The 20,138-nt window shown below is 44.5% G+C and overlaps 4 non-coding genes across 4 annotated transcripts; all 4 read right to left on the bottom strand.

Moving 5' to 3' along the window:
• Positions 1-707: 707 nt before the first annotated feature.
• On the bottom strand, positions 708-789 carry trnal-aag (transfer RNA leucine (anticodon AAG)). Its single transcript has one exon. It is a non-coding gene; the product is annotated as a tRNA-Leu (tRNA).
• Positions 790-3,629: 2,840 nt separating this feature from the next.
• Positions 3,630-3,711, bottom strand: trnal-aag (transfer RNA leucine (anticodon AAG)). Its single transcript has one exon. It is a non-coding gene; the product is annotated as a tRNA-Leu (tRNA).
• A 2,839-nt stretch (positions 3,712-6,550) lies between these two features.
• Positions 6,551-6,632, bottom strand: trnal-aag (transfer RNA leucine (anticodon AAG)). Its single transcript has one exon. It is a non-coding gene; the product is annotated as a tRNA-Leu (tRNA).
• Positions 6,633-9,472: 2,840 nt separating this feature from the next.
• trnal-uag (transfer RNA leucine (anticodon UAG)) lies at positions 9,473-9,554 on the bottom strand. The gene has a single exon. It is a non-coding gene; the product is annotated as a tRNA-Leu (tRNA).
• Positions 9,555-20,138: the final 10,584 nt, after the last annotated feature.

Below are 20,138 nucleotides of genomic sequence, written 5' to 3'. Positions count from 1 at the left end.
TTCACAGGCCGTTGCGAGGGGTAGAGTATGGGGAAGGCTCTTGTGATCGATATGCAGCGGGGATGCCGTCACAGGCAGTTGGGAGGAGAACAGAGTCGGGGTGAGGTTTCAGCCGTTACTAGGGAAATAGGGAGGACTGAGTCACAAGTCATTGCTCGGAGTACAGAACTCGGCCAGAGAACAGTCACGAGATGTGGCTACAGGTCTTTCATGTGAGAAAAGAGTGGGGTACAATGCACAGTTTGTTGTTAGGGGAGCAGAATGGGAATGTGTTCGGAGACTGTAGCCAGGGAACGGATCAATTATGATTTCACACGCCGATGTTTCCAGGACGGAAATGAAGGAAATGGGAGAAACTCAATAACATATTCACTGGAATGATTTTCCAATTCATCAGAAAGCCAAATCACGATGAATCGACTCACCGCAGAAGTTTGTTTAACAACAGCGATGAAATGACAGTCTCCATTCTTGTCGAGTAACAACTCAACTTGCCTGGGACATAAAGCAACAGTAGAGCTGTTTGTGGCCTTCTGCCCGGGAGGTGAACACCGTCATGACAGCTGAGAAACTTTGCAAAACGCAGCATGTTTCCACACCACAGTTAATTCCCCGGGAAGTAAAACAAAATTTTTTGGGAACAGAAGTACAGCGGGAATGGACACAGCATTGCAACAAGCTGTGTCATGGCAGCTGATCAGTAGAAATGGCAGTGGTGGGATTCGAACCCACGCCCCTGTTGGGACTGGAGCCTTAATCCAGCGCCTTAGACCGCTCGGCCACACTACCAGCTGCGCTGCAGCCCCATTTTCTTGCATTTCCAATTGAGCTCCTGCATGACAACAGATGGAAAGTCACGTGAAATGGGTTCCATGATCCCTCTCCGACTCGCACGGCTGCTTGGATGTGCCGGCTACAATATCAATTTCGCAACAAATAATGATAGCTCATCAATCCGGATAAAAATCAATGGTAAGCTGAGGCTATCTTCTCAGACTCTTTTCAGCTACAAATGTATCTGTGAGTGCGTGAGCAAACATGTTCGCTTATGATTTGGTCAAATAACCATGAACTGCTTGACATTACTGCAATTTCGATTCTTACTTTGCTAAATGATTTCACCCATTGCTCGAAACAGGACAACTTTCACGTTTACACGGAACATGAAACACACCGGACTACAGGGAAAATGCACAAAGCTGAGCAGGCCGTGTTCCACATCATACCGTGCAGCATAGTTTCAGTCACTGTGTCTGTTTTGCAGAATAAGAGTCCCAAAGAATGTTCTCCAGCCTAAAAGCGGAGGTAGCATTACAATCCGAGAACGACAGATCACAGTGTGAGGATGCTCTGACCTCGGGGCCAGTTCGAGATGCCACTTTCCTTGCCTTTTACCTAAACCGTGCAATTGGCTGCAGGGATGTTCACACCTGGACATGAGCCACATCGATACAACTGAGTTGGAAACCTGCGTGGGAATCGACGAGAAGCGACTCAATAAATCTTGCTAAATTCCATGGTGCTTATTAGAAATGCAGTTTCTGTTCACCTCAATTTAAAAGGCAGTTTTTGAACATAGTAACTGAAATCAAAAGCTAATTATCTCACCCCACCCCCCACTCCGGGAGAGGTGCTAACTGCAATTGATTGCTTTTTGTTCTCGATGTGAAGAGCTCTCACGCCTGAGTCACCTTCACGCCTCTTGTTGCTGAGTGACTCCAAAAGAAGGAGTTTCACCAGAGCTGCAACTGCCTCACTTTCCCAGTCGCTCTCCCCGTTGACATTTTCCTGCTCATCAGTGATTTAAAGAAAAGCAAAAGGATGCGATGTTATTCTGCAGCCTCTTTGTCGATTCCTCCGTTTAAATTCCAACATGGCTTAGATCTCGGGGCGCACCTTAATACTAGCTTTGAAAGCACAGGTCCAGAGCTTCCTCTGAGAGTGCAATTTCTTTCATTGCTGTTGCTGATTGAATGAGTCGCTAACGTGCGAACTGCTCCAAAACATGATTCAGGACCTCTGGTGCCAATTCTCGCACTTTGAATAACGACAGACAGCTTCCAAATGAGGCCTTTCAGATACGACTTTGGGGTACATTTGGCAGACAGAATAGTTCAGGAATCCGTGGTGCACTGTGACACCAGCGCATCACCTTCTTCCCTGTCTTTGAACCGGGCCGCCTCAGCAAGGAATGCAAATGCAGTATTGCTCTTCGTGGAAGGATCGGTAACTACACTCTCCAACTGAATGGCACATGATCAGAAGCAGTTTGTAGAATATCTTTACAATGCTCTGCACAGTAATCAAATGGAAATGCATTGCATTTCACTACGAGAGCAGATTTGTTCAAGCAAATTCGAAGGCAGGTTTGCAGATGGGAAAGCAAGCAGGAAAGCTCCGTTCTTGTCCATGTAAAAGGCTGCAGATGAAGAACAAAACAGTTTCGACCGCGGGAACCTATCTTGCGGAAGGTGAACGTGCTGATCACTATGCTACAGAAACAAGCCCACAGCCGCCCCTGCTGCAGCTCAGTGGTATCCGACACTGAAAGTTGAAGACATTCTACCTTTCACCTTTCTGTTTCCAAATGCTCGTTGTTTCATGGGAGTTGTTTAATTTTGGCTGTGTGGTATGCATGGACGAGATACACCGAAGTATCTGTTTTCACCCGGTGTAGCCCAATAACGTTGTGTTGCTTACACCAGCTTTAAAAGGATAGCTTTTTAGCCGAGATGGCCGTCGCAGTCTGTGGCACAATCTTTAGTCTGTTCGACTGCTCACTGGAAAGGTAGTATTGTGAAACACTGCAGAAACGAAGGACTTCCTTACTTTTGCTCCGACTGACCATACTCTGTGAAATTTTCCCAGATTCTCAGTTGAGGAGTTTTTGCAGCTGGAAATTATCTCAGAAAGCCTGTTAATTCGTAATGTATTGAACGAATCGCAAAACAGAAAACATTTGACACGCAACACAAACAAAACTGGCAAACCAAATGCATTTTCAGATACAGTGAGCATGAATGCTAAATGTGAGACACTCCGAGGGCATGAGCCGTAAAGTAATCTCACAACTAACATCAGGGCAATTCCAAACTACTCTTTCAATGATACTTGAGCCTCAGTGCACCACCATATCACAGACAATGCTGAAAAGAGAGAAAGAAAGAACATAATAAGAATAGGCCACAAAAAGTGAATTTCACCAATCACAGTCTCGATTAGATTACCTTTCCCTTCCGGTGTCTCCGGGACGGAAACGAAGGAAATTGGAGAAATTCAATAACATATGACATCAAAATTCATCGGAACGATTTTCCCATTCGCCAGAAAGCCAAGTAACGATGAATCGACTCACCGCAGGACTTTGTTTCACAACAGCGATGAAATAGCAGTCTCCATTCGGTTCCAGTAAAATCTCAACATGCTTGGAACATAAAGCAACAGTAGAGCTGTTCTGCAATTTTCCACGCGGGAGGCGAACACGATCAAGACAGCATAGACAATTTGGCACTTTCCCACTACACATTTAATTCCCCGGGAAGCAAATCAAATTTTTTTGTGAACAGAAGTACAGCGGGAATGGAAACGGCATTTTAACAAGCTGTGTCGTTGCAACTGAACAGTAGAAATGGCAGTGGTGGGATTCGAACCCACGCCCCTGTCGAGACTGGAGCCTTAATCCAGCGCCTTAGACCGCTCGGCCACACTACCAGCTGCGCTGCCGCCCCATTTTCTTGCATTTCCAATTGAGCTCCTGCATGACAACAGATGGAAAGTCACGTGAAATGGGTTCCATGATCCCTCTCCGACTCGCACGGCTGCTTGGATGTGCCGGCTACAATATCAATTTCGCAACAAATAATGATAGCTCATCAATCCGGATAAAAATCAATGGTAAGCTGAGGCTATCTTCTCAGACTCTTTTCAGCTACAAATGTATCTGTGAGTGCGTGAGCAAACATGTTCGCTTATGATTTGGTCAAATAACCATGAACTGCTTGACATTACTGCAATTTCGATTCTTACTTTGCTAAATGATTTCACCCATTGCTCGAAACAGGACAACTTTCACGTTTACACGGAACATGAAACACACCGGACTACAGGGAAAATGCACAAAGCTGAGCAGGCCGTGTTCCACATCATACCGTGCAGCATAGTTTCAGTCACTGTGTCTGTTTTGCAGAATAAGAGTCCCAAAGAATGTTCTCCAGCCTAAAAGCGGAGGTAGCATTACAATCCGAGAACGACAGATCACAGTGTGAGGATGCTCTGACCTCGGGGCCAGTTCGAGATGCCACTTTCCTTGCCTTTTACCTAAACCGTGCAATTGGCTGCAGGGATGTTCACACCTGGACATGAGCCACATCGATACAACTGAGTTGGAAACCTGCGTGGGAATCGACGAGAAGCGACTCAATAAATCTTGCTAAATTCCATGGTGCTTATTAGAAATGCAGTTTCTGTTCACCTCAATTTAAAAGGCAGTTTTTGAACATAGTAACTGAAATCAAAAGCTAATTATCTCACCCCACCCCCCACTCCGGGAGAGGTGCTAACTGCACTTGATTGCTTTTTGTTCTCGATGTGAAGAGCTCTCACGCCTGAGTCACCTTCACGCCTCTTGTTGCTGAGTGACTCCAAAAGAAGGAGTTTCACCAGAGCTGCAACTGCCTCACTTTCCCAGTCGCTCTCCCCGTTGACATTTTCCTGCTCATCAGTGATTTAAAGAAAAGCAAAAGGATGCGATGTTATTCTGCAGCCTCTTTGTCGATTCCTCCGTTTAAATTCCAACATGGCTTAGATCTCGGGGCGCACTTTAATACTAGCTTTGAAAGCACAGGTCCAGAGCTTCCTCTGAGAGTGCAATTTCTTTCATTGCTGTTGCTGATTGAATGAGTCGCTAACGTGCGAACTGCTCCAAAACATGATTCAGGACCTCTGGTGCCAATTCTCGCACTTTGAATAACGACAGACAGCTTCCAAATGAGGCCTTTCAGATACGACTTTGGGGTACATTTGGCAGACAGAATAGTTCAGGAATCCGTGGTGCACTGTGACACCAGCGCATCACCTTCTTCCCTGTCTTTGAACCGGGCCGCCTCAGCAAGGAATGCAAATGCAGTATTGCTCTTCGTGGAAGGATCGGTAACTACACTCTCCAACTGAATGGCACATGATCAGAAGCAGTTTGTAGAATATCTTTACAATGCTCTGCACAGTAATCAAATGGAAATGCATTGCATTTCACTACGAGAGCAGATTTGTTCAAGCAAATTCGAAGGCAGGTTTGCAGATGGGAAAGCAAGCAGGAAAGCTCCGTTCTTGTCCATGTAAAAGGCTGCAGATGAAGAACAAAACAGTTTCGACCGCGGGAACCTATCTTGCGGAAGGTGAACGTGCTGATCACTATGCTACAGAAACAAGCCCACAGCCGCCCCGCTGCAGCTCAGTGGTATCCGACACTGAAAGTTGAAGACATTCTACCTTTCACCTTTCTGTTTCCAAATGCTCGTTGTTTCATGGGAGTTGTTTAATTTTGGCTGTGTGGTATGCATGGACGAGATACACCGAAGTATCTGTTTTCACCCGGTGTAGCCCAATAACGTTGTGTTGCTTACACCAGCTTTAAAAGGATAGCTTTTTAGCCGAGATGGCCGTCGCAGTCTGTGGCACAATCTTTAGTCTGTTCGACTGCTCACTGGAAAGGTAGTATTGTGAAACACTGCAGAAACGAAGGACTTCCTTACTTTTGCTCCGACTGACCATACTCTGTGAAATTTTCCCAGATTCTCAGTTGAGGAGTTTTTGCAGCTGGAAATTATCTCAGAAAGCCTGTTAATTCGTAATGTATTGAACGAATCGCAAAACAGAAAACATTTGACACGCAACACAAACAAAACTGGCAAACCAAATGCATTTTCAGATACAGTGAGCATGAATGCTAAATGTGAGACACTCCGAGGGCATGAGCCATAAAGTAATCTCACAACTAACATCAGGGCAATTCCAAACTACTCTTTCAATGATACTTGAGCCTCAGTGCACCACCATATCACAGACAATGCTGAAAAGAGAGAAAGAAAGAACATAATAAGAATAGGCCACAAAAAGTGAATTTCACCAATCACAGTCTCGATTAGATTACCTTTCCCTTCCGGTGTCTCCGGGACGGAAACGAAGGAAATTGGAGAAATTCAATAACATATGACATCAAAATTCATCGGAACGATTTTCCCATTCGCCAGAAAGCCAAGTAACGATGAATCGACTCACCGCAGGACTTTGTTTCACAACAGCGATGAAATAGCAGTCTCCATTCGGTTCCAGTAAAATCTCAACATGCTTGGAACATAAAGCAACAGTAGAGCTGTTCTGCAATTTTCCACGCGGGAGGCGAACACGATCAAGACAGCATAGACAATTTGGCACTTTCCCACTACACATTTAATTCCCCGGGAAGCAAATCAAATTTTTTTGTGAACAGAAGTACAGCGGGAATGGAAACGGCATTTTAACAAGCTGTGTCGTTGCAACTGAACAGTAGAAATGGCAGTGGTGGGATTCGAACCCACGCCCCTGTCGAGACTGGAGCCTTAATCCAGCGCCTTAGACCGCTCGGCCACACTACCAGCTGCGCTGCAGCCCCATTTTCTTGCATTTCCAATTGAGCTCCTGCATGACAACAGATGGAAAGTCACGTGAAATGGGTTCCATGATCCCTCTCCGACTCGCACGGCTGCTTGGATGTGCCGGCTACAATATCAATTTCGCAACAAATAATGATAGCTCATCAATCCGGATAAAAATCAATGGTAAGCTGAGGCTATCTTCTCAGACTCTTTTCAGCTACAAATGTATCTGTGAGTGCGTGAGCAAACATGTTCGCTTATGATTTGGTCAAATAACCATGAACTGCTTGACATTACTGCAATTTCGATTCTTACTTTGCTAAATGATTTCACCCATTGCTCGAAACAGGACAACTTTCACGTTTACACGGAACATGAAACACACCGGACTACAGGGAAAATGCACAAAGCTGAGCAGGCCGTGTTCCACATCATACCGTGCAGCATAGTTTCAGTCACTGTGTCTGTTTTGCAGAATAAGAGTCCCAAAGAATGTTCTCCAGCCTAAAAGCGGAGGTAGCATTACAATCCGAGAACGACAGATCACAGTGTGAGGATGCTCTGACCTCGGGGCCAGTTCGAGATGCCACTTTCCTTGCCTTTTACCTAAACCGTGCAATTGGCTGCAGGGATGTTCACACCTGGACATGAGCCACATCGATACAACTGAGTTGGAAACCTGCGTGGGAATCGACGAGAAGCGACTCAATAAATCTTGCTAAATTCCATGGTGCTTATTAGAAATGCAGTTTCTGTTCACCTCAATTTAAAAGGCAGTTTTTGAACATAGTAACTGAAATCAAAAGCTAATTATCTCACCCCACCCCCCACTCCGGGAGAGGTGCTAACTGCACTTGATTGCTTTTTGTTCTCGATGTGAAGAGCTCTCACGCCTGAGTCACCTTCACGCCTCTTGTTGCTGAGTGACTCCAAAAGAAGGAGTTTCACCAGAGCTGCAACTGCCTCACTTTCCCAGTCGCTCTCCCCGTTGACATTTTCCTGCTCATCAGTGATTTAAAGAAAAGCAAAAGGATGCGATGTTATTCTGCAGCCTCTTTGTCGATTCCTCCGTTTAAATTCCAACATGGCTTAGATCTCGGGGCGCACTTTAATACTAGCTTTGAAAGCACAGGTCCAGAGCTTCCTCTGAGAGTGCAATTTCTTTCATTGCTGTTGCTGATTGAATGAGTCGCTAACGTGCGAACTGCTCCAAAACATGATTCAGGACCTCTGGTGCCAATTCTCGCACTTTGAATAACGACAGACAGCTTCCAAATGAGGCCTTTCAGATACGACTTTGGGGTACATTTGGCAGACAGAATAGTTCAGGAATCCGTGGTGCACTGTGACACCAGCGCATCACCTTCTTCCCTGTCTTTGAACCGGGCCGCCTCAGCAAGGAATGCAAATGCAGTATTGCTCTTCGTGGAAGGATCGGTAACTACACTCTCCAACTGAATGGCACATGATCAGAAGCAGTTTGTAGAATATCTTTACAATGCTCTGCACAGTAATCAAATGGAAATGCATTGCATTTCACTACGAGAGCAGATTTGTTCAAGCAAATTCGAAGGCAGGTTTGCAGATGGGAAAGCAAGCAGGAAAGCTCCGTTCTTGTCCATGTAAAAGGCTGCAGATGAAGAACAAAACAGTTTCGACCGCGGGAACCTATCTTGCGGAAGGTGAACGTGCTGATCACTATGCTACAGAAACAAGCCCACAGCCGCCCCTGCTGCAGCTCAGTGGTATCCGACACTGAAAGTTGAAGACATTCTACCTTTCACCTTTCTGTTTCCAAATGCTCGTTGTTTCATGGGAGTTGTTTAATTTTGGCTGTGTGGTATGCATGGACGAGATACACCGAAGTATCTGTTTTCACCCGGTGTAGCCCAATAACGTTGTGTTGCTTACACCAGCTTTAAAAGGATAGCTTTTTAGCCGAGATGGCCGTCGCAGTCTGTGGCACAATCTTTAGTCTGTTCGACTGCTCACTGGAAAGGTAGTATTGTGAAACACTGCAGAAACGAAGGACTTCCTTACTTTTGCTCCGACTGACCATACTCTGTGAAATTTTCCCAGATTCTCAGTTGAGGAGTTTTTGCAGCTGGAAATTATCTCAGAAAGCCTGTTAATTCGTAATGTATTGAACGAATCGCAAAACAGAAAACATTTGACACGCAACACAAACAAAACTGGCAAACCAAATGCATTTTCAGATACAGTGAGCATGAATGCTAAATGTGAGACACTCCGAGGGCATGAGCCATAAAGTAATCTCACAACTAACATCAGGGCAATTCCAAACTACTCTTTCAATGATACTTGAGCCTCAGTGCACCACCATATCACAGACAATGCTGAAAAGAGAGAAAGAAAGAACATAATAAGAATAGGCCACAAAAAGTGAATTTCACCAATCACAGTCTCGATTAGATTACCTTTCCCTTCCGGTGTCTCCGGGACGGAAACGAAGGAAATTGGAGAAATTCAATAACATATGACATCAAAATTCATCGGAACGATTTTCCCATTCGCCAGAAAGCCAAGTAACGATGAATCGACTCACCGCAGGACTTTGTTTCACAACAGCGATGAAATAGCAGTCTCCATTCGGTTCCAGTAAAATCTCAACATGCTTGGAACATAAAGCAACAGTAGAGCTGTTCTGCAATTTTCCACGCGGGAGGCGAACACGATCAAGACAGCATAGACAATTTGGCACTTTCCCACTACACATTTAATTCCCCGGGAAGCAAATCAAATTTTTTTGTGAACAGAAGTACAGCGGGAATGGAAACGGCATTTTAACAAGCTGTGTCGTTGCAACTGAACAGTAGAAATGGCAGTGGTGGGATTCGAACCCACGCCCCTCTCGAGACTGGAGCCTAAATCCAGCGCCTTAGACCGCTCGGCCACACTACCAACCGTTCGCGTCCTCCATTTTCTTTCACTTCCAATTGAGCTCTTGCATAACAACAGATGGAAAGTCAAGTGAAAAGGGTTCCATGATCCCTCTCGGACTCGCACTGCTGCGTGGATGTCCCCGGCTACAATATCAATTTCGCAGCAGATAATGATAGCCCATCAATCCGGATAAAAATCAATGGTAAGCTGAGGCTATCTTCTCAGACTCTTTTCAGCTACAAATGCATCTGTGAGTGCGTGAGCATACATGTTCGCTTATGATTTGGTCAAATAACCATGAACTGCTTGACATTACTGCAATTTCGTTTCTTACTTTGCTAAATGATTTCACCCATTGCTCGAAACAGGACAAGTTTCATGTTTACACAGAACATGAAACACACCGGACTACAGGGAAAATGCACAAAGCTGAGCAGGCCACGTTCCACATCATACCGTGCAGCATAGTTTCAGTCACTGTGTCTGTTTTGCAGAATAAGAGTCCCAAAGAATGTTCTCCAGCCTAAAAGCGGAGGTAGCATTACAATCCGAGAACGACCGATCATATTGTGAGGATGCTCTGACCTCGGGGCCAGTTCGAGATGCCACTTTCCTTGCCTTTTATGCAATTGGCTGCAGGGATGTTCACACCTGGACATGAGCCACATCGACACCAACTGAGTTGGAAACCTGCGTGGGAATCGACGAGAAGCGACTCACAAAATCTTGCTAAATTCCATGGTGCTTATTAGAAATGCAGTTTCTGTTCACCTCAATTTAAAAGGCAGTTTCTGAACAGAGGAACTGAAGTCAAAAGGTAATTATCTCACCCAACCCCCACTCCGGGAGAGGTGCTAACTGCACTTGATTGCTTTTTGTTCTCGATGTGAAGAGCTCTCACGCCTGAGTCACCTTCACGCCTCTTGTTGCTGAGTGACTCACGAAGAAGGAGTTTCACTAGAGCTGCAACTGCCTCACTTTCCCACTCACTTATCTTTCACCTTTCTGTTTCCAACAGCTCATTGTTGTCCAGGGTAATTGACATCTTGAAAAAGTTAAAACAAATGACAGTTGAAATTGGTGACAAAATAGAGCCAAGGATGTCGTCAATGTTTGGTCTATAGGGTGAGGTGGAACAGGCTGGACATCTTTCCCGAGAGCGTAACGGCTGCGACATAATTTTATGGAAGGGTTGTAAACTGAGTATTTTCCTGTTTTACCCAAGCTGGGGTGAGTTGAAAACTCGAGAGCATAGGTTTACGGTGAGTGGTCTGAAATTGACAAAGGACCTGAGGCACATTTCCCACACACAAGGTTGTGCGTGTATGAAATGAGCTACCAGCGGGAGTGGAGTAGGCTATTGCACTTAAAAAAATTGCAATGGTAATCGAATGAGTTTCTGGATAGGATGGGTTTAGAGGGATTGAGGCCAAATGCTGGGGAACGGGACTTGTTTAATTTTGGTTATATGGCGAGCATGGATGAGATACACTGAAGTATCTGTTTCCACGCGGTGTTCCCCAATAACATTGTGTTGCTTACACCGGTTTTAAAGAATTACCATCATAGCAGCAGGGACACTTGGCAATGTTGGTTGGTTTTGTGATTGAAAGTCTTTGTCCAGCGGGTGTGCCACAGGGATCTGTGCATTATGGGCATTAATTGCTCGGATGTGAATGCAGAAGGTATCCTTATTGGTTTGCAAATGACAGGAAAGGTGAGGGTGTTGTCCACAGTGTGAGGATGGTCTCAGGCTACAGTCTGAAGGTTGAGTCTGAGACAGAATTTCAAGAGAGTAATTTCAATTAATAAGCAGGCAAGAGCACAGCAGGCATTAAGGGAAAACTATCAATTAAACTGCATTACCTCAATGTAAAAGACTTGAAAAGTAAGGCAGATGAACACTCGGTTGGATGGGATCATGGGAATGGTAAATCACAGGAGTTACAGAAACACAACTGAGTGAGGGCCTCGACAGGTAGCTCAAAGTTCCACGGCACAGATGCTATAGGAAGGATAGAATGGGAAGCAAGAGAGGAGGGGAATTGGTGATTTTGATCAGTGAAAACATCACTGCAACACTTAGAGAGCATATTCCTCGAGAACTGCCAGCGAAGCTTTATTCATGCAACTGAGAAATATGGCTGGATGATCAGTTTGATATGACGGTAGTACAGGTCCGCAGTAGTCAGCGGGAAATTGAACAGCAAATACGTCGGAGATCTCAGATATCTGTAAGAATGATAGGGTGGTAATGGTCGGGGATTTTAACTTTCTCAACCTCGACTTCCTGCAGCAAGGTAGGGTTGCGCACCTCGATATTTGCTGTGGGGAAAAAGGGGAATCCAGGAGAAAACAGTACAAGGAGCGCACTGTCACAGCAATGCCCCACCCACCCCCTTTCCACGGTCACCTTCTGCCCCAAGTGTAACAGAGTCTGTGGAAGGTCCAATTGGTCTGTACACCCACCAACAGATTCCCCTGAGAATGGGAGAGAATCAGCCTTGTCTGTGACCCATTACCAATGAGATGGTGAGATAGGAAGATTGAATCCATTCACTATTATCCCAGTGCATTTGTTACAAATTCCAATAATTCCCTGTTAATGCAGTGTCTAAAACTGGAATGCTTATAAGGGGCCCTGAACACCTGTCCGTCCAGTCCTATGTTCTGATCCTTATTACCCAGAATTTGGTCTCCGACTGTTTGATAATCTGAAGCCACATATTGTCTTAGCCATCTATTGCAATCTCTAATGGTGAGAGTTCCCCGTTCTGCTTTCCATTCTGCCTGACCTTCCACAATGTTGTGTCCTGTGAATATTAATACCTCACCTTTTTGTTCACCTTGTGACCATGTCTCCGTGATGGTAATTAGATAGAAATCACAAGTCACACGAGCAAATCCCTTATTGCAAATGCTTCATGCACTCAAATTAAGAAGCATTAATTTACTTTAAAAATCACAATTTCCTGTTACAAACTTATCTGTTGATGTACAATTTTACTTAAACTCAGTGTCTTCCTGTTTCTTTCTGTTTCTCCTCAGTCACATCCCCAAGTTTCAATATTTCAACATTTCTCTATGGAATTGGGAATTTCCTTTCAGCTGAGCCCTGTCCCTCCTTTTCTGTGTCAGTTTAAAGCACTCTACATAATCCCGGTCATATGATTGACCAGGTCCCAGCGCTGTACCATCCCTGTAAAATAGCTGACTCCGCTCTGAGTACTGGTAGCAGTGCTCACTGCAGCAGAACCACTTCTTTTGACACCATGGTTTCATCCTGATACCTTCCTGCGCTCTAATGATATCACTCATTAACTCTCCATGTGGTATGCCTCAATGTCTAACTGCTGCCTCTGTCAATGCCTCTCGCTTTTACAACTGGTCTAAGATCCTGAGATAACAGAATTCTTCACTCCAGAGAGAGGAGGCAGCAGAAGTCTGGGACGGAGACTGGCTTTCTCTAGATCTCTGTTGGACTCAGTGCTCCTCTACATGAGTAATCCTCACTGCATCATTCTAATTACCCATTCTGTCTGTTTCTCTGTCTCCTGCAGATACTCAGGATATTCCAACTCCTGTCTCATCCATCACCACATTGAAGATGGTTGGTCAGCCAGAGAGAGATCGAGAGGCAGGTCTAAAGCCTTTAGTAAATTCTGCAAGCAGTAAGGTCACTCACAGTAAACAGCACAGGGAGAAGTTAGTGGCCTCTAACTTTCGACCCGGAAGACAACACTCAGATATAATGCTGGTCACTACAAATCTTTCTACCTTTCACATCCTCCCCTTATGACTACAATAGTCATTTCCATTACCTTCATGTGCTGCCCTAATTCTGTCTGTGACTCTCACCATGTCCCACCCCTACAGCCCACCATTTTTCTGAATATCCTCCTTCAAACGCTCCCTATCTATGTCACCTGTTCCAGCCTCGACAATTCTCCTTATCATTGGAAAAAACCTTCCATTCAAAGCTGATCAAATATCCTCTAACTCTCCTGATCGATCTAACTACTTTTAGTTGTGAAACTCTCATTTTCTCTGCAAAATAGTATCCAACAGGATTTAAAGCCCTCCCTGCCGTTGCATGGTCCTCCCATCCATACAACAGTCCCTGTCTTTGTAACATTGTCCTGCATCTTTCAACCTCCTGTTTGCTGAATCCTCTTCAGCCACTGCAATTTCTCTATTTCTGTCACTTTCCCCTCCTCTTCGAAACCGCCATCTATCTAATACCATGCAGTCTCTGCAGCCCTCCCTATTTCTAATCACCAACTGCCTCTACAACTCTCCCTACATCCTTTCCCACTTCCAGCCCCTTCAGCACCTTATATAAATGCAAGCACCCCATTTGCCAAGGCTACTCCAGGTTCGACAATATCTGTCAGAATCTGAAGTCCACACTCACTCTAACCTGCAATTCTCTCTCTATTCCATTAACATCTGCAGCCACCACTGCTGTGTGTACTTTTCTTCAGTCCTGCAGTCCTATTAATCTTCACAAGCTTGCATTAACTAAAGCCTGTGTATCTTAGTAATGTCCTAAAAACTTTCATGTCTCTGTAAACTGCTCCAAATTGTCCACTATCTCCATAAACATCTACAGTTCATAGAGCTGTCCCCTTCTGTATAACCTCTTCCAGTCCTGTCAACATCCCCAATCTATGGAGCCCATTTAATGTTCCCTTGTTGTGTAATCACTTTAAGACCCTGACGAATTCCTGATCTTATCACCAACTGCAATCTTTGTGACTGTCCAGTTCCAATAAGACTCACTTTCAGTGCCAACTCATCCAGTCTCTACATCCATCTATAATCTCCTTATCCTTCTCCAATTCTTTGATCTTAATTAAATTAAATTTCACCATCTTTCCCTCCACCCTCCCGACCACAGGAAACTCTTTCAGCTTGTGCAACCCTCCCCATCTGTGTAACTGTCTCCAACCCAGCAACCTGGCATTCTCCATTGCCTTTCTATCTATGTAGTCTCCAGGACCTAGAGGCCCTCTTGTATCTGTAAGCATCTTCAGTCATTACAACCTTCCATATCTCTGTTAGTATACACGGTTCTCTTCTCCCTGAAACACCCCCTGTCTCTACCTCTCAGTCTGCCTGCCTCTCCCTACATCCATACCTATCCCTATCTCCAGAATGTAATCCAACTTCCTCTATCACTGTAAATTCCTCCAATCCCCAAACATTTTTGTCCCACTGACATTCTTGACCAGATGTAACTCTGTTTAACTCTAACATCCTCGAGCCCTGTAAGCCTCCCTATCTCTGTAACCTCTACCCATCTGTTCAACCCCCCACTACTGAGGAATGACTCTCTGCATTCGCCATTAGGCAGATGGAATGACAGTGAACAGATATGATGGAACCGTCATTCCAGAAATGTTGCTGCAGAATGACCATTGCTGGGAAGGAATATTGAAGGGTTGTTGGGATCTCGGCAGTCTAGACAAAAAGCCAGCACGTTGTGAAGAAAGGATGAGAATAGTGCATTAATGAGACAGTCACGTGGATCTGAAGATCAAATGTTGGAATCTATTTGGGTGGAGCTGAGAATAAACAAGCAGCAGCAGTCCTTAGCAGGAATTCATTTGTAGGCACCAGGCACTGATGGTAATGTCAATATGGTTACGGTCAGGACTCTGAATATACTTGTAGCAAGGGCAGTACAGTAACTGTGTGTGACAGTGGTCTCCATCCCGACTGGATATCAGGGCTGTAACGGATAGAATCCTGGATTACATATGAGATGGTTTTCTATAACATCATATCAAGAAGCCATCAACAAAATTGTCTATTGTACATTAAATGCAGTGTAATTATAAATATCTCATAATCTCATTATAAAGGAGTTTTGTGAGCAGTGACCTACAATGTTATAATGTAGATATGGTGTTTGAGTTAAGACCATGAGATGTAGGAGTGTGGGCGGTCCTCTCAGCAGAAATGTGTGTGAAGTATTGAAGTGGCATTTACATAGAAACATGAACAGGCAGATAATAGAGGGATATGGATCATGTGCAGGCAGGTGGTATATGTCGAGAACTGCACCATGGAGAAGCACAGCCATGGTGGGCCGAAGGGTCTATTGCTGTGGTGTACTGTTCTATTTTCTAACTTCCCAACATCTACCATGTCAACGCCCTTCAGAATCTTGGAAGTTACATTCCATTTCTCTCTCATTTTTTTGAACATCAATGGGTTAAACTTCAATCTCCTCACCTCTTCCCATTTGAAAATTCATCCATTCCCAGAATTTGCCGAGTTACCCTTCTGTGGCCTGCCTCCGTTGCAAGAATATCTTTCCTTCGGGCACTCATGCTGTTCACAATATTGTAGTTGTGGTCTGACTCGTATCTTGTATACTTTTTGCAAGACACCATTCCCTTTTTAATAAGTGGCAGCATTGGATTTGCCTTCTCTAATACCTGCTGAGCCTGGAATCTACCTTTTTCAGATTGACAAACAAGAACTCCCTCACCCCCTTCTGCTGTCAGTCTGAAACCAAATAATGTTAGCCTGACAGCATGCTGATATACGTTAGAAAGGATATGTTTGGACCCTTAGAAAAACATTTTGTAAAATAAAATGTGTTTTTGAACCAGTTGGACTTTATTTGTTGGTGTAAATATAAATGGCAGAATAGATAAGGGTGTAGGTGGGGCGTGTTGCTATGGGGGATACGTTCTGTGTGAATTTTCAGAAGCCTTTATGTAAGTTTCAGTAAGGGCTGAGGGGTGACTTGATCGAGGATAATGCCCATTAAATATAAATAAGGTCGTCTATGTGTAGAAACAGAGGAGATGGATGTGATATTAACCAAAAAAAATATTGTGGAGAAAGACATGAAAGCTCGGGAACTTTGGGAAATACTAGTGATGCCTTGGAAAGAATCCTCATCAGAGAAAATAAAGTGCTGGAATCTTAAAACAAATAAAGGTAGATCCATCCTCAGTAGCTCATTAGGTCGAACCTAGATTTTTTTGTGGGGAGCGAGTGAAGAGATTGCAGTGTCCCTAACAGAGATATTTATATTATCAAGAGACACAGTGAAGTGTTGGAAGACTGCACGGCGGCTAATGCTATTCCATCACTTAAGTGTTGCAGGGAAAAGCCAGGAAATTACAGCGCCGTGAGCCCTGAGATAGGGAAGTTGTTGGAGGAGATTCTGAGAGAAAGGAGCGACGCATATTTAGAAGGCAAGGGTTGATTCAAGATGGTCAGCATGGCTTTGTGAATGGGAACCGTGCTTAACAAATTGGAGTGACTCTTTGAGGAGGTGGCCAAAGACAGATGAAGGCAGAGCAGTGAACATTGTCCAAATGGTCTTTAGTGAAGCATTTAACAATGTTCGAAGAGATGTAGACCAGCTTGTCAAGAGGAACAAGGAAGTTTACTTAAGTTTAAGGAAGCAAGGACAGACAGGGCTTTGTCGAGTTACATGGAGGAACATGGTGGCACATAGGACCAGGGACCTGATTTTGATTCCAGCCTCAGGTGAGTGTCTTTCTGGAGTTTGCACATTCACCCCATGTCTGTGTGGATTTCCTCCAGGTGCTCCGGTTTCCACCCACAGTCCAAAGATGTGCAGGTTGGGTGACTCAGCCATGCTAAATTACCCATAGTGTTCACGAATGTGTAGGTTTGGTGCATTAGTCAGTACAAATGGGTAGTAATGGGGTGGGGGAATGGTTCTGAGTGGGATATGCTTTAGAGTAAGCGTGCAGAATTGTTGGGCCAAATGGTCTGTTTCCACACTGTAGGGATTCTTTGAAGGTAGCTAGAAAGGAACTAAGAATTGACTTAGGACAGCTACAAGGTGGCATGACAAAATATTAAGAAGGATTAAGGAAAACACGAAGGCATTCTCCACTTATGTGAGGAATAAGAGGATGGCCAGATTGAGTGTAGGGCCGGTCAGGGATAGCGGAGGGAACTTGCGTCTGGAGGCAGAGGAGATAGGGGAGGTCCTTAATGAATACTATGCCTCAGTATTCACAACTGTGAGGGACCTTGTCGTTTGTGAGAACAGCGTGAAAAGAACTAATGTATGTCAACAAGTTTATGTTAATAATGCGTATTTGCTGAGAATTATGTAAAACATAAGGATAGATAAATCCCCTGGGCCAGACGGGATGTTTCCAAAGTTACTGCAGGAAGCAAGTGAAGAGATTTTTGTGCCTTTGGTGAGTACCATTACACTCACTGTCCACTGGTGTCGTAACAGAAGATTGGAGGATGGCAACTCTTATTACCTTTTTCGAGACAGGCAATAGGATTAATCCTGGGAATTACCGACTATTTAGTCTTATGTCTGTGGTATGCAGATTATTGGAGATGACTCTGAGAGAAAGGATTTATAATTCCTTGGAAAACCATAGAGATAGTCAGTATGGTTGTGTAAGGGGCAGGTCATGCCTTACAAATCTTATTGAATCCTTTGAGAACGTGACAAAACACGTTTATGGCTCATTCAGAAAGTACGGAAGCATGGGTTACTGGGAAACCTGCCAGCCTGGACACTGAATTCCTGGCCCATAGAAGACAGAGGGTGATGACAGATGGAAATCACTCAGATGCAGGTCAGTAACCAGTGGTGTTGTTCAGGGATCAGTTCCAGGAGCTCTGCTTTTTGTGATTTTTTAAGAAAATGACTTGGAAGTGGTGTGGAAGAGTGGGTTAGTAAGTTTGCCAATGTCAAGGATGTTGGTGGAGTGGTGTACAGTGTTAGTGTTGTAGGCTGCAACGGGACATTGACAGGATGCAGAGCTGGCCTGAGAAGTGGCAGATGGAGTTCAAACTCGAAAAATGTGAAGTGATTCATTTTGGAAGGTCGAAAACGAATGCAGAATACAGGATTAAGGCAGGACATTTGGCAATGTGGAGGAACAGATAGACCTTGGGGGAGACGTCCAGAGATCCCACGAAAGTTGCCACACAAGTTAATAGGGTTGTTAAGAAGGAATATGTTGTGTTGGCTTTCATTAGCTCAGTTTTAAAGCCGTGAGGTTATGCTGCACCTCTGTGTAGCCTTGGTTAGACCCCACTTGGAATATTGTGTTCAGTGCTGATCCCCTCATAACAGGAAGGATGTGGAAGCTTTATAGATGGTAAAGAGGAAATTTACCAGGATGCTGCCTGGACTGGAGTGCATGTCTTATGAAGAAAGGTTGAGGGAACGAAGGCTTTTCTCATTGGAGTGAAGAAGGGTGAGGGGTCTTGGAGGAGGTGAACAATTCGATGAGAGGTACAGAGAGAGTGAATAGTGAGATATTATTTTTCCCCGTGGCAGAAAGTAGCTATCACAAGGGGGTAGAATTTTAAGCGAATTAAGGGTGGTTAAGGGAATATTTCAGAGGTAGGTTCTTTGCACAGAGGGAGTTTGATGGGTGGAATGCACTGCCAGTGTGGTAGTAAAATCGAAAATTATATGCATTCGGGACATTTAATAGACTCTTGGATAGGCACATGGATGGTATTAAAATCATCAGTTTGCAGGTTAGTTTGATCTTGCAGTCGGATTAAAAGTTGACATGACATCACGGCCGAAGGGTCATGTACTGTACTCTTCTGTGTTCTACGTTCCATATGGTAAACTGGGTAATAAGATCAGATCAGTGTAAAAGGATATGGCATTCAAGAAGAGGTAGTGAACTGGATAAAAAAATTGGCTTGATGGTAGGAGACAGGAGGTGGTGGGAAACATATTGTTTTTCTGACTGGAAGCATGTGACTTGCAATGTCGTGGCTGCAGAGTTGTTTGTCATTTGGATACATGGTTTGGATAGGAGTATTGGTTCCTGGTAAGGAAGGCTTTTTGGGTGATACTGAAATTGGTGACACAGTGAAGAAGGTTATCTATGATACAACAGGATGAACAGTACTGCTGGGATAGTGGGCTGAAGAATGGCAGATGTAGTTTAATTAGGTAAATGTGATTTGTTCCATTTTGATGAAACAAACCAGGGTGGGACTTGTACAGTTAATGTTCGGGCCCTGGGTAGTGTTGTCAATCAGAAACCCAGGTAGACAGTTCTTTGAAAGTGGTGTCACAGGTAGACAGGTTGGTGAAGCAGTTGTTTGGGATGGTTACCTTCATTGATCAGAGCATTGAGGTTAGGAGTTGGGACGTCATGTTGTATCTGTACAAGACATTGGTGAAGCCACCATGAAAGCGTTGTTGATTATCAGGAAGATCTCATCTGGTTCACTGACCTCTTTTTAATGTAGAACATCTGATATTCTCACTTGGTCTGGCCAACATGTGACTCCAGATCCACAGCAATATGGCTGACTCTGAGCTGCCATCTGGATAAATCGTGGTGAGGCAAAGATTGCTGGCCCAATCAGTGACATCCACATTCTATGAATGAATAAATGCAAGTACATACCTTCCCTCCCTCCCACTGCAAACCCCTCCAGCTGCAGCAATCCGTACTGGCTTTGTAGCCACTCTCTCTAACACTCTCACCCCCTCCAGCACCTTCACCTCTCCCTATTCCAATTGTGACATTGAAACCTGACAACGAATTCCCTTCCAACTGTCCTGCTTCTGCTCGCTCACTCTTTGCAGTCCCTTTTACA

This window comes from Hemiscyllium ocellatum, unplaced genomic scaffold, assembly GCF_020745735.1.
Source record: "Hemiscyllium ocellatum isolate sHemOce1 unplaced genomic scaffold, sHemOce1.pat.X.cur. scaffold_1725_pat_ctg1, whole genome shotgun sequence".
NCBI lineage: Eukaryota > Metazoa > Chordata > Chondrichthyes > Orectolobiformes > Hemiscylliidae > Hemiscyllium > Hemiscyllium ocellatum.
Note: the sequence above shows the minus strand (reverse complement) of the source record. Positions and strands in the feature narration are given on the sequence as shown.